Genomic DNA, 14,926 nt, shown 5'->3' with positions numbered 1-14,926 from the left:
GCAGCAAAAAATTACCTAGGTTTCACATTAATGTCAAGAGCATGTGTAAGACTTCTACACTGATTACGTATTTGCGGTTCTGATTCAGGCGTAATTCGGCAAAAGAAGAACCTACCTTCTTTAATCTCCAGCTTCTGTGGCGTTCTCTGAGACCAGTTGAGCTTGACCTTCCAGTCCCTCCATTATGGCAGTTCTAACACCCCTGGCAGATTATCCTATGAACTCTACTTTTCATGGTGACGGGTTCGTTATCTTTTGGTCTGAAAAATCTTGTACCAAATGTCTATGGGATACAGAAAAACATAAATGAATCTTTGGCCTATAAAATGCTGCGTATCCTTTTAGAAACTTTAGCTACAAAAGGAAAACTATGCACTTTCCTTTTAGGTTTGTGTATGCTGGTCACCGGTGACAGTAGCGATCTGGCTCGCTTTTTCAGTTCTTTTATTGAGTATGTTGTGAGTAACGTTGAATGTAAACGCATTATTTGTAGTTATTGGTTTTATTGTGTTAAGTTCATGGTCATAGTCTTCCTGGGATTTGGGGATAGAAAGAACACTGTGGATCAGGTAGTGGAAGCTTATATGTTTGTAGGCTGTTGAATGCTGAAAGAAAACTGGGACCGATGGATCAGTACAGGAGACTAGCAAGTATATTTTAAATCTATCTTAGCTATTTTCTGTTGGTAAGGTGATGTCTAGGAAGTTTATGGTGGAACCCCCTATCTTCATTCTGGCCTCTATGTTAGTATGCCGCTGATTCACATTTTCCAAAAACTTAAAGAGTTGTCTAGTAGAACCTTTCCACATCTTAAAAAGATCAGTCTCCCATTAGTCCATTCACATTTTTGCTAGCTATGGGGGTGAATGTGAGCTCTCTGTGTGATTATCTACTCCCTTAAAATAGTTTTGCTGGAAGCAGAAACAATTTTGATTTAAACTACATTCTACTATGTTATGTTCTGCTGTTCTTTTGGATTAATGTCATATATGTACAATGACTGTGACACAATATCTATACACTGTTTCGCAGGAAAGCTTACAACCAAGCTATGTATTTCAAACGAGAATGTTTTTGTATTTGTTGGAATATTAACATCTTTTGACCTGTTTACTGAATCTCAGCTGTTCTTAACGCTGTATTTCCCAATGAAGTTCAGTTATTTATTCATGATGAAGTTAATGCCCCTGGTAGCATTTTACGCTGTTGCCTGTATTAAAGAGAGCACTGATCAGCTTGTTTTTTTCTCGTTTGTGGAGACTGGGTAAACCGCAAAGCTGTCGGGCTGTAGGAGTCATTTGAAGACTGCTCTCACAAATAGATCCAGAAAAAATATTGGAGCACTTGTCTGCTAACTATTTAATTTGCTCTCCGTGTTTACCTGTTGGATATCTCTGTAGTTTCAGTAGGTGAGCTGAATGCCAAATTCTTTTCCCCTTTGTGTGTATAATTTGGTATAATTTGCTCACTGTGTTTACCTATTGGATATCTCTGTTGCTTCAGTAGGTGAACTGAATGCCAAATTTCTTCCCCTTTGTGTGTGTGTATATAATTTGTTTTATTTAACAGCATTTCAGTCCCTCCTTTACATGCTCTAGTCACAATCACGTTGCTGCATTCAATCGTGTTTTAAGTTTCTTCATGACTAAGAACACACTACTCTCCCAATACTGAAGTTAGTGTTATTTCTGCTCCTGCACCTGCTTAGTGGCCTCTGCACGCTGTACGCTCTTAGCTACATCTTTCTCTAAAGCTCTACCTCTAGATCCACTTTCAGATGGTCTAATACATTCTTTGTTATTAACCTGGATATAGACTCAATCTTTTCTGATTCAGCTGTTTGAAATTGAATCCTCATTGTCTAAATCCAGAGTGTCGTACAATAGAGCTTGAAAATATATACAAGGACGTTATTTGTATTCAAATAAACTTAAGTTGTAACTGACAATTAAATATATGAAGTAAAAATATCTGTAAACTTGAGACAGTTTGGATAACAACAAAAACAGCTGACACAAAATACCACACTCACTCTCTTCGAAGCGAAGGAACACTGAGGAAACTTTTAGAAAACCTCATTGTACTTCGATGCCATCCAAACACTTAGTTTTCTTCAAAAAATTTCATATATGGTCACGTCAATGAATTTATTGCACTGCTTTCATGCTCACCATTTTATTAACGTTGAGTAGCTTAAGTAAACTGAAAAAATATATTTTGCGAGCTACATTCTTTTTGTGGATTAAGCAAAATGTACCCCGGGACAATATATGAACGAAGCACGTGAGAATCTATGAATACCACCCTAAAATTGGCCGGTAGAATCAGACATATAACAGCCTAGGACTGAACAATGGCAGTCTTCATGTCTTCTCTTTGGGGCATTTAAGTGCAGCCATGTCAATTGACTATAAATTTCGTCGCTCTGTCACTGAGTTCGGCGCTATGTAGCACACAGTCCAGGACGGATTATCATTTATATCTCAAATTTCAGTACTTGCTCTGTCTTTTCGTGCAAGAAATGGTATATGTATATACCTATGCTAAAGCACTGTTGTCTTCTGATGATGGAGATATTCGTTTTATGTAATTTGTATTTGTTAACTGATTAGTAATTGTTAATTATCTTAGTTTCCAGTGTAAAGTTGCTGCATGTTTATTTACCGGTATCGTTCACACAAACATAAAATGTTAATGACTGCATCATGCTGTACGAAAATTTATTTTAGACGTATTTATTTGCAAAAACAAACATTTGCCATATAAGTTTTCGTAATATATGTTGTTATATACTATACCAATTAGGTAAAAATTAATATCTCTATTTTTACTCTGTGTGGGTGACGAGTGATAATTTCAAATAGAATTGGACTGATGGAAATTCTTTATGGTGCGGACAGGGATGTAACGCGGTTAAGAGGAAGTATTTTCAAGTAATGTATTGACTGTGACGTGTGGAAAGAGGGTGGAAGGAAAGACTGTAACGAGGAGGAGCTGAATTTAAAATATTTTAAGATATATCCAAGGTAGTGAAGAGTGTTGTCACCTCTCACGGACGATAATGGCCTTATTTTGGTACAAGGTAACGATCTGTACGCTGAAACATCGTTTATGTAGTCTTTAAGACTGTAGAAACACATTCAGAGGGCAGATGAAAATACGAGAATGTGGTAGAGATAACAGAAATTGCTTACAGAAGACATTCCTCAAGAAATAATTGTAGACATCAGGATTTGTTTACTGGCGGACCGCAGCTACATTTAGTTTTAAGAAGATTTTTAATTGTTGAGCTTTTACTTAATATATGTGGGTGAAAATGTGTGATACAGGAGTATAGTGGCAAGAACACTGAAAAATACATTTATTTTTCAATTAAGTGAAGGACGTGTGTATAAACTGAAAAAATGCATAGTCTGTGTTTCGAAGGGATAAATTAATCTTTACAGTGATGGTCAGTATTTAGAAACAAGTTAGAGCTGTTTCGTCATTTGTGAGTACACCGTAGTGTTTTGTTGTGGAAAGAGAAGTATTCCTAGAGAAAATATAATAATAGTTTGGGTGTGTGTTACCAGTACTCCAGTATAGTACCAGCACTTACTTCAGAACTGCATCTCTGCCGCTGTTGCAATTCCTAAAGCAAAATTGAGCGTCATCTAACACATGCTGAATTTTCTGTTCCATTCTTCTGTTTATTATTCTTGCCAGCAACTTGGATGCATGAGCTGTTAAAGCTGACCTTGTGATAATACTTGCACTTTTTAGCTCTTGCAGTCTTCGGAATTATGTAGATGGTATTTTTACGAAAGTCAAATGGAATGGCGCCACAAACATGTTTTCTACACACTAACGAGAACAGTCGTTTTTTTGCTACTTCCTCCAGTATTTTATAAATTCAGAGAATGATTTCAATCCCTTCTGCCTTGCTTGATCTTAAGTCCTCCAAAGCTCTAATACTGGATTCCCTATCTCATCTAATTAAACTCCGGTTTCTTCTTATGACACGTCACACAAATCTTCCCCTTCACAGAATCCTTCAATGTACTCTTTGTACCTATCCGTTCTCTCTTCGCATTTCAGAATGGAATTCTGGTTGCACCTTAATGTTACCACCCTTGCTTTTAATTTCACCGAAGGTTGTTTTGACTTTGGTGTATGCTGAGTCCGCCACTTCTTTCATGCAGCCATTTCATCTAAGCTTCCCTGAACTTTTTATTTATTTCATTCCTTGGTGATCCTGTTCCTGAATTCCCCTGAACATTTTCGTACTTCCTTCTGTCGTCGATCAACTGGATTTTTTCTCCTGTTACCCATTGTTTCTTCGCTGTTACCTTCTTTCTACCTATGTTTTTCTTTATAACTTCTGTGGCGTGCCCTTTCTAGAGATGTCCATTCCTCTTCAACTCTCCTGCTTACTAAGCTACTACTTGTTGCTGTATTTATCGCCTTAGAGAACTTCAATTGCATCTTGCCATTCCTTACAACTTCCGTATGTGACTTATATGCATATTGATCCTTCCTGACTAATCTCTCAAACTTCAGCCTATTCTTCACCACTACTATACTGTGATCTGAGTCAATATCTACTCCTGGGTACGCCTTACAATCCAGTATCTGATTTCGAAATCTCTGTTTGACCATAAGTATTCTAACTGAATTCTTCCCGTATCATCCGGCCTTTTCCAAGTATGCCTCCTCCTGTGATTCTTGAGCAAAATATTCGCTTTTACTAGCTGAAATTCATTACAAAACTCAGAACGTTCTCCTCTCTCATTCCTCGTCCAAAGCTCATACTCTCCTGCAACTTTTTAATCTACTCCTTCCTCTACAACTGCATTTCAGTCCCCCATGACTATTAGTTTTTCATCTCTCCTTATGTACTATTTTATCTTTTCAATATCCTCATATACATCCTCTGTCTCCTTATCTTCAGCGTAAGACGTTGGCATGTACACCTGAACTATCGGTGTCGGTGTTGCTTTGCTGTCAGTTGTGATAAGAACAACCCTATCACTGAACTGTTCATAGTAACACACTTGAACCATGAATTTATTTTCAAAACTTTTTATCCTTAAGAATTTACTTTATTTACTAGCGATTCATCAAGAACACCATGTGAGCGTGGAAGTAGTTGCCAGTGGGTAACTGATGAAAACAAATCAAATTTCTTTCAACAAATGGAAATTTTATTCCTAAAAGCCTTATTTTTTAGAGACATATTTCAAATTATAATCAGAAAGCACCCTCTAAATCTCCAGTTACAGTTTATTCAGAGGCAGAAAGAACAAATTTTGTACAGTATGAGCTTTCGGGCTGAGAACCTTGTCGCTCCCTTTTGACATGGCTGTAGTCAGGACCGCTCACAACAACCTCTGAAAGACTACACTGGTGCAAATCTGCAACGCACCAGATTACTTTAAACTAAAAAATTTTAACGACTCCCACAAGTATATAAACTAGGCACCCCGTAGGAGGGATGGAAATGGTACAAATCACTAACATTAAAAGTTAACTCGCTACCGAAGGTGCACCTTGATATTTCTTTAAAAAAATCTTACGTTGCAAGGTGGGAACTTCATATACTAAAATGACCATTTAAATAAAAACCCATGGAGTGTAGTCTTACATAAAATATACAAGGTTAGCCAGACACGCTCAATATTACACATATACCGCCTCTCAAAATGATAGGCATGATAAAAATATATTTCAGGAATTCGGCCGTTACACTTCAAGCAATAAATTCGTTATCACTGAATCCAACAAACATGACAGAGGCAGCTATTGACGTACGGCAGATCGACAGACAAACAGACAGAAAGACACTAACTGCCGAACAAATGCGGACGAGAGACAGACGAGCAAGCTGGGGACGAGAGACTGACCAAGAAAACAAGTAGAATTTAACAAGTAAATGAACGACCTATCACCAACCAGTTAACTTCTAATAAACAGCGATTTCTGGCGAAGAGCCGGCGCAGTACCCCCAAAACGCTCTACCGAACCGTCCGCTTCCAGCCGCTCCAATGGACGATGGAAGCCGCGCCGATCTCCCGTCTTACGGCGTCGCAGCTCGCACCGGCCAGACCGATGTCGTGGGTTGACTCCTACTGCTCTCGTGTCAGTCTCGAAGCCGCTACGCCTCGCCATACGGCGCGGCCTACTGGACTCACGTGGCGACCTCACATACGCCGACGCTCAAGGCGAACAAGTCATCTTGTGTCTCAGTGCGACCAACCGATCGATCCGACCGTCAATGACTGTTGCCTGCGCAACTCGAGAAGATTGGCGGCCTAACGCGCAGACTCAGATGCAGGAACTCAGCCCCGACCGGGCGACTGTTACTGGCGGAGTGGCAAGACTCTCATTTTACAGGTTTTAAAATTTGATCCAAACGATAGACTTACTATCACTCCGAACGACAGACAGACACTAACTGCCGCACAAATGCGAAAGAGAGACAGACCAGCAACTGGTGACGAGTGACTGACCCAGACTCACTCCGACTGATAAACTGCCGAGGTCATAGCGCCCTTTAAATGCACGTGAACAGGCAACCTTCCCCCTTTCCCACCAGAGCGAGACACCAAAGCTGCGACTGCCACAGGGGCGCCACCGCCAGAAACGGAGGCCGACTGCTTCACACAACTCTCTGACGCCCTCTTCAAAACAGCAATTCTTACCACGGCTCAACATTCTCTGCCCTACCTTCCTATTTGTAACGGATGCTACTCCTGTTATACCATTTTCTGCTGCTGTTGATGTTACCCTACACTCATCTGATTAGACATCCCTGTCTTCTTTCCATTTCACTTCACTGATCCCTTTGAGCCTCAGCATTCCCCATTTCAGAATTTTCTAGCTCCTCTACCGCCTTCAAGCTTCTAGCATTCCACGTTCAAACTTGTAGAATTTTAACCTTTCCTGATTATTCGATCTTCTTCTCATGGTCAACTCCCCTTGGCAGTCCCCTCCTGCAGATCTGAATGGAGAACAATTCCGGAATCTTCAATTACAGGCCACATGTCCTCTGGATGTACGTTACGTGTCTTTAATGCTGTGGTTTACATCGACTTCTGCATCCTCATGCCGTTGATCTTCCGCCTTTAGGCGCAGTTGCCCACCCCATCTACAAGAGAGTGCCCTGAACCTCTGTCCCCTCCTCCATGAATGAGAGTGACTTATTGTACACGGAGACTTCGACCACCAATGCTGCAATGAATAATCAAAATTGAATTGGTGGTGGTGGCGAGACCAAGGACGTTTTGATTACTAATCAAAGACGCTACAGCTACACCACCGCTGCCTTCATTGGATGGGGTGCAAAAAATAGTGTATAAAATAACAACAAATCAACACTTACTGAAATTCCTATGTGACATATTTGCATTAAATTCTAACATTGATTGGAAATTAGCAAATACTTACATCAAGCCGGCCGCGGTATCCGTGCGGTTCTGGCGCTGCAGTCCGTAACAGCGGGGCTGCTACGGTCGCAGGTTCGAATCCTGCCTAGGGCATGGGTGTGTGTAATGTCCTTAGGTTAGTTAGGTTTAAGTAGTTCTAAGTTCTAGGGGACTGATGACCTAAGATGTTGAGTCCCGTAGTGCTCAGAGCCGTTTGAACCATTTTAACTTACATCAACTAAATGCGGTAGTGTATTATTATTATTATTATTATTATTGTAATTATTAACATTATTATAATTATTTTTTGTCTGTCATGAGTGTGTGAACGATGGTTCATACTTCTGTTGTCTACATAGAAATAGTGAGACAACGCAGCATCAGAGTAGCTAAAAAACGGTGTGAAGTTACTGACTAGATATGTGTGAGGGAAGGGGTGACATTATTTTATTGGATTACTGCTTCGTTCTAAAGATGAACATAGTGTGATGTTAATTGGATGCTCCAGTGTACAACATGTGTATCAGACGTCGTAGTAAACAGTACACTGAAAGAGATTCACAGAAATAGGCAGCTTGGTATAGGAAAAGACCAGGATAAGCCAAGAAGATATCATCAAGCAAGCCCAGAGATCGAACAACATTTCCGATCTAACATCCCAAAGCTGTTCGGGCTCATATGCAGTTCCTCTTCTTCGAAATGTCTTGGATCAAACTCGTCTAGGGTCTGAACCACACATGTCACATTACACGCCCTAAATTAGACACTTGCGACCCTTCGGTAAAATTATCTGGCTGATGGCAAGTTTGCGATATACTAAGTTAACGTAACATATAATAACAATAATAATAGTATCGGGAACTAAATATCGACCCATAAATGATGTAGGCCACACAGTTGCGATTTGGTAAGAATAATGTTTATTCAGAAAGCAAAGTAATTTCGAAAGTGACCGTATTTAGATTTAGTAATTACACTCGACGGCATATCTATTTGACACAGTTCGTTCATTCACAATGTTATCGCGAAATACAAGTTTTCTACGCGAAAAGTTAGAGTTCACGAAACCGGGCGCGTGGCTGCTCACCACTCAGAGACTAAGTCCCGCGATACCAAAAAACTCGAAATTTTAAGTCGTTTCACTGCCTAACTGCCTAAAGACCGATGTCCGCTTTCGCGTCTCAATTAGAACTGTCCCCTTTGGTGTCTCCAGCCAAACTGTCCGCTTTCGCGTCTCAATTACAACTGTCCCCTTTGGTGTCTCCAGCCGTTCTGTCCGCTTTCGCGTCTGCACCAGCTCTGTCCCTCTGCCCGTCGCCGGCCGCTTTTCCCGCGCGCCGATTATCCTCGCTCAATTGACTAGGGCAGTTCCGTTTCCTGAAGCCATCCATCTGATTGGCTACAGCTTGTCCTAGATTGTTTTAGATTTTAACATATTTAAATAATCAAAACTTGATAACTTTCACGTTCTAAATAAAGTAACAATAATATCAATTACATAACAAACGTTACATTCTTTTACATACAATCAGTAAAATTTCCTTCTTAGCTCTCAATGCCACGGCCAGTAGCCTTGCACCAATGTGCTTTTTGATAAATAAATAAAGAACAGAAGTAGCTACTATGCGTTAAACTTTACAACAAATATCCTATTACCTAACGATTCAGTAAGGTGTCATTGTGCCATCGTTCAATGTGTTTTGTGTGGAGACAATGATGACCAAATGCTCAACTGTAAATAGTGATAATTTAAATTTACTATATCTTTTAAATAAATAAAGTTACAGAGTTGATATTTACAACGTTTATCATTTTAATAATGCGCTTCTGCATGAAATGTCCATCGTTGAGATCGACCACAAGGTTCAGATTTTAGCATTCAGGTCTTGCAAAACTTGTTAATTTCTCTTTAAAAGTATACCCTAAATTATAATAGATATGATCAATATTCAAGTTTTATTGGGATCACCATGAAAATTTATGGTGGATGGTGGATTAAATTTCTGTGGCTTTATTCCTTGCATTGATACGGAATTAAATAGCTTTCATAAATGTTATCCTGTATGGTAGATCTTAGGTTCTCCATATTTTACACTGCTACGTCTGCTTGGCCACAAATTGCTTCTACTGGGTTTCCTTTTGACGTAGGTTCTCGTCTGTCTCACTTGCACACTACAGCGCTTAGACCTCAATAGACAATAGACGCCTGTGAGTTTCCCTAGCTCGTGGTGGATCTGCGCCCTTTGTGGCATGCTGTCCTGGACGAAAGGCTTCGTTTCACAAATCCTGTAGACTGACTCTTCCGGCCATTAGTTTAAATGAGAGCGCAATGCTTGTTAACTCACACATTTTATATTCAATAATATAGGACAGACAGATTGCTATTTACCATAAACAAGACACTTAGAGCTGCAGACAGGCACAACTCAAAAACACACAGAGCTTTCGCCCACAGCCTTCGTCGGTAAAAGAGACACAAACACACCATACACAAACACACACACTAGCAAGCACACCTCACGCATAAATGACAGCCAACTCCAGCATCTCGCGCCGGAATGCGACATCACGTGAGACGTAAGCAACAATCTGTAGGGGGCAGAGTAGGGGAAGGAATGGTAGTGTACGGGTGATGACAGAGGCGAGCGCCGTCTGGTGGAGTGTGCAGGGACAATTAAGTGGCTGGCAGAGCATTCATCGAATCACCTTCAAGCTAACTCTGTAACGTGCTCTCACAAATAGCGCTGGAAAAATAACATCTTTCTGTGCGAGCTCCAGTTTACCTTTTTTTAATATGATGATAATATATACCTACGTAGGTGGATGCCAACAAAATATTTTCCCACTATGAGCAGAAAGATGGTGAAAACCACCCGTGTATCATATCCGTGGCACTCTATTCCTTATTTCCTGATAATATAAAACAAGCGGCATTTCTTTGGAATTTTTTCATATCCTCCTTCTGTCCTATCTAATGTGGGTCCCACAAAGCACAGCATTACCGCAGAGGAGGACAGACAAGGGTCTCCTTAGTAGACCTGTTACAGTCTTTGGTTTGCTTTTCACACAACGTTATCTATGTATTCGTTCCAACTTGAGTTATTGTAATCTCTAAGTATTTATTTGAGTTTATAGACTTTATATTTGTGTGAGTTATTATGTAAACGAAATTTATCAGGTTTTATACCATTTACTATTGTAGATTACTTGGAATTTTTAGTAATTTAGACCAATTGCCACCTTTTGCACTTTATACACTCATGCTCATAAATTAAGGATAATGCTGATACATGGTGAAACAACGCTCTCGTGGGCGGTTTGAGGGTTTGAATCAGCTCGGGGTATGACCATGCGGTGCATTTGACCTGGCACTGGCAGCAGTCCACATATGCAGAGGTGTGTTGGTGCATGTCACAGTGTCGTACAGCGAGTAGGTGTGCAGACGTTTTCAGGCCTGATAATGGTGACCGTGTGTTGAAAATAGCTCAGATAACACATACTGATGACATTATGTGGGGTAGAATACTAGGGTGACTGGAGGCTGGTCACACACAGCAGGTCATAGCACGGGCCCTCCGTGTGTCACAAAGTGTGACCTCAAGTTATGGCAACGATTCCACCTGACAGGAAACGTGTCCAGGCACAACAGTACGGGACGTTCACAGTATACAGCACCACAAGAAGACCGATATCTCACCATCAGTGCCCGCAAACGGCCACGGAGAACTACAGGTCGCCTTGCTCGGGACCTTACCGCAGTCACAGACACACAGTCTACAGAAGAATGAACAGACATGGTTTATTCGCCCAAAGACCTGCAAGGTGCATTCCACTCACCCCTGGTCACAGGAGAGCCCGTAAAGCCTGGTGTCAAGAACACAGTACATGGTCGTTGGGACAGTAGTCCCAAGTTATGTTCACAGACGAGTCCAGGGATACTCTGAGCAGTGATTATATACGGGTTCTCATCTGGCGTGAACCAGGAACCAGATACCAACCCCTGAATGCCGTTGAAAGGGACCTGTATGGAGGTCATGGTTTGATGGTGTGGGGTGGGATATAATTGGTGCACGTATACTCCTGCATGTCTTTGACAGAGGAACTGTAACAGGTCAGGTGTATCGGGACTTCATTTTGCACCAGGATATCCGCGTTTTCAGGGGTGCAGTGGGTCCCACCTTCCTCCTGATGGATGATAACGCACGGCCCCACCGAGCTGCCATCGTGGAGGAGTACTTTGAAACAGAAGATATCAGGCGAATGGAGTGGCCTACCTGTTCTCCAGACCTAAACATCATCGAGGACGTCTGGGATGCTCTCGGTCGGCGTATCGCTGCAAGTCTTCAAACTCCTACGACACTGCAGGAGCTCCGACAGATATGGTGCAAGAATGCGATGCTATACCCCAGCAGCTGCTCGACCACCGGATCCTGAGTATGCCAACCCGTTGTGTGGCCTTTGTACGTGTGCATGGTGATGATATCCCATACTGATGTCGATGTACATGCGCAGGAAACAGTGGCGTTTCTTAGCACATATGTTTCGGGACGGTTTTCAAACCTTATCACCAATACCGTGTACTTACAGATCTGTGTCATGTGTGTTGCCTATGTACCTATGCTATTAGCGCAAGTTCTGAGAAGTGCCACGTTGTGTGGTACCACATACTGCAATTATCCTTATTTTTTTAGCATGCGTGTAGACACCCTATCTCTATCGTTGTGCAATTCATTGTGATCATCTGATGACTTTACAACACCCTAAATGATAGCATGATTTGCAAACAAACTGAGAGGGCTACTCAGATTGTCTCTCAAATCGTTTATGTAGTTCAGGAACATGAGAGCTCCTATAACACTCCCTTGGGGAAAACGGCAGTAATAATTCTGTTTCATTCGATGACCTTCCTTAAGTTACTACTACCTCCCTGACAAGAAATCACGAATTCTATCGCACACGAATCCTGTAGGCAAGAAATCTGATTCGAAGTCGCTTGTGAGGAACTTCGCCAAAAGTCTTGTGGAAATATAAAAGTATGGAATCAATTAGACGTCCTTTGTCGTTAGCACTCATTACTCCGTGAGAATAAAGAGATGGTTGTGTTTCACTAAAAAGATATTTCCTGGAACCTTGTTAGCTGTTTGTCGATAAAACGTTTTTTTTTTTTTTTTCGAGATAATTCATAATGTTCGAGCACAGTATATGCTCCAAAATCCTACTGCAACACGGCGTTAGCGGAATTGGTCTGTATTTCTGCTGATTAGTCCCGTTTCCATTCTTGGGTATAGGTGTGACTTGTGCAACTTCCCAGTTTTTGGGTTCAGATCTTTCTTCTATAGATAAATTATATTTGGTTTCCAGGTATGGAGTTGGAGGACCCTGACTGGTACAGAATCTGAACGGAGCCTTGTTTTTCGTATTATTTTAAGCTGCTTCGTTACACCAAGGATATTTACGTCTAAATTACTCATATTGGCAACTGTTTTTGATTTCAGATCTAGAATATTTACTTTGCCTTCATTTGTGAAGGAATTTCGGAAAATCGTGTTTAGTAACTCTGTTTTAGCGGAACAGTAATCAGCATTATCACCATCGTCATCACGCAGTGAACATTTTTGTTTGCATCTTGCCACTGGTGTACTTTACATACGGCCAGAATGTCTTTGGGTTTTCTAACAGATTCTGAGACAGATTTTCGTTGTGCAAATTATGAAAAGTATCTCGCGTTGAAGCTCGTGCTAAATTTCGAGCTTCAGTACAACTTCGGCAATCTTGGGCATTTTGCGTTCTTTTAAATTTGACACGTCTATTTTCGTTGCTTCTGCAACAGTGTTCTGAACTGTTCTGTGTGCGATGGCGGATCAGTGTCATCTCTTATTAATTTATTTGATATATATCTCTCAGTTACTGTCAATACTGTTTGTTTGAATTTAAACCACATCTGTTCTACGCCTAAGTAGTTAGATTGGAAGTAGTGGAGACTATCTCTTATGTAGCTGTTAGGAGAAGTGTTATATGGTTTTTCCCACTGTCAAATGGTCAAAGTCCACTGGCCTTTTTCTATCTGTTCAGGACGTATATTGTGCCTGTGACTGACATATTGTAGCAATCCAAAGAAAGAATTTCTTAAACATATACAGAAACAAGCACCTTTTTAGAAAAGTATAGTTAACCTTCCGAAAAGAGGGACTTTACATCATATACGAGTATGTTGTTACTTTAGTGCCGGACAGCTTTAAGACTATGGTACATTCTACTTTCAGGTGTTCCAGATATACGGCAGTATACTTCTGCATACAACAGAATTATCACCGTCAGATTTAGAACTATATTAAATGTAGTTTCAACAACGCTATTGATAATGTCGATAGAGGTACGTACAGCTTTCAAACATTCGAAAGTTTGCAAACTCAGGGCATTTCGTAAGTGCCGTTAAGTACTGTTCGCTGGAGAAAAGGACAGTGAGTGGAATGTGGGACATCCACTTTCAATAGGGAAATAAGAAAATCGTATTTTGTAATTGTAAGCATAAACTAGGATATAGAGGTTACTTTTTATCTGCAGAATGTGTATCCTTCTAACTAGCTGTACACAACTTTTTTAACTCATGCCAGAACTGTTCATGTGTCGACAAAATTATTATACAACTTTTAATATACCTTCTCTAGTTAGAAATTGATTACCATTATAAATAGCTCTTATTATGTCCTAATATTTGGAAACTCTGTCTCATATAAAGCTTTGAAACACATAATTAATTAATGTGCACAGTCTGACTGCAGCACGAGAAATAAAATTTATCGGAGCAGTTCACATTCACGTCAATAACGCAACGACAATTAGCAAACTGAAAATCTTAAGGCAGTAGATCTCAAGAATTGTTTACAAATGTACTGCTGCAAAGGCAGTGACTCAGTCATTCACATGTGACATCAGGCATCTGAATATCATAAAAAATCAGCTCTAATATTTCAGGTGTAATCAATGTATTTAAGCAACTCGACCCGTAATTGGTTACCGAGCACTAGAGATGTAACCCACATTTAAGGCTGTAACAGTCAAGTATGAAATATTGAACATACACAATTCCGTAGAATTACTTATAGCGTCTCTGCATCTTGGTCTCGCGTCACACTCCACTTATATATTACAACTGCATAGAACAGGATACTTGATATTTATGTGATGCTGTATCTGATATAGAAGTAGAATGCAACAGTGCTACAGTGAATTACTCACTTCAGTCAAATGACATACAGGGTATCCCAGAAAGAATGGCCAACATTCAATGATATGACTGGATCGATCATTCCAGGCAGAAAAGCCTAGTAAACGTGGCCTCTAAAACGCATACCTTTGGAGCTTTGGAACTGTGAGCACACCACCTTCGTTATTGTGAGAAAACTATCTTCTACTGCAAGCTTTTCGCTTTCCATATTTTGAGAGGTGGAAAAATAGACCAAAACTAGGAGGAAATGGGCTCGAAATGCTTATCTCAAGAGTTACGAGCGCTTGTTCATCTT

The sequence above is a fragment of the Schistocerca gregaria genome, chromosome 3, assembly GCF_023897955.1.
Source record: "Schistocerca gregaria isolate iqSchGreg1 chromosome 3, iqSchGreg1.2, whole genome shotgun sequence".
Classification (NCBI taxonomy): domain Eukaryota; kingdom Metazoa; phylum Arthropoda; class Insecta; order Orthoptera; family Acrididae; genus Schistocerca; species Schistocerca gregaria.
The sequence above is the reverse complement of the archived record's forward strand: the minus strand, read 5'-3'. Positions refer to the sequence as shown.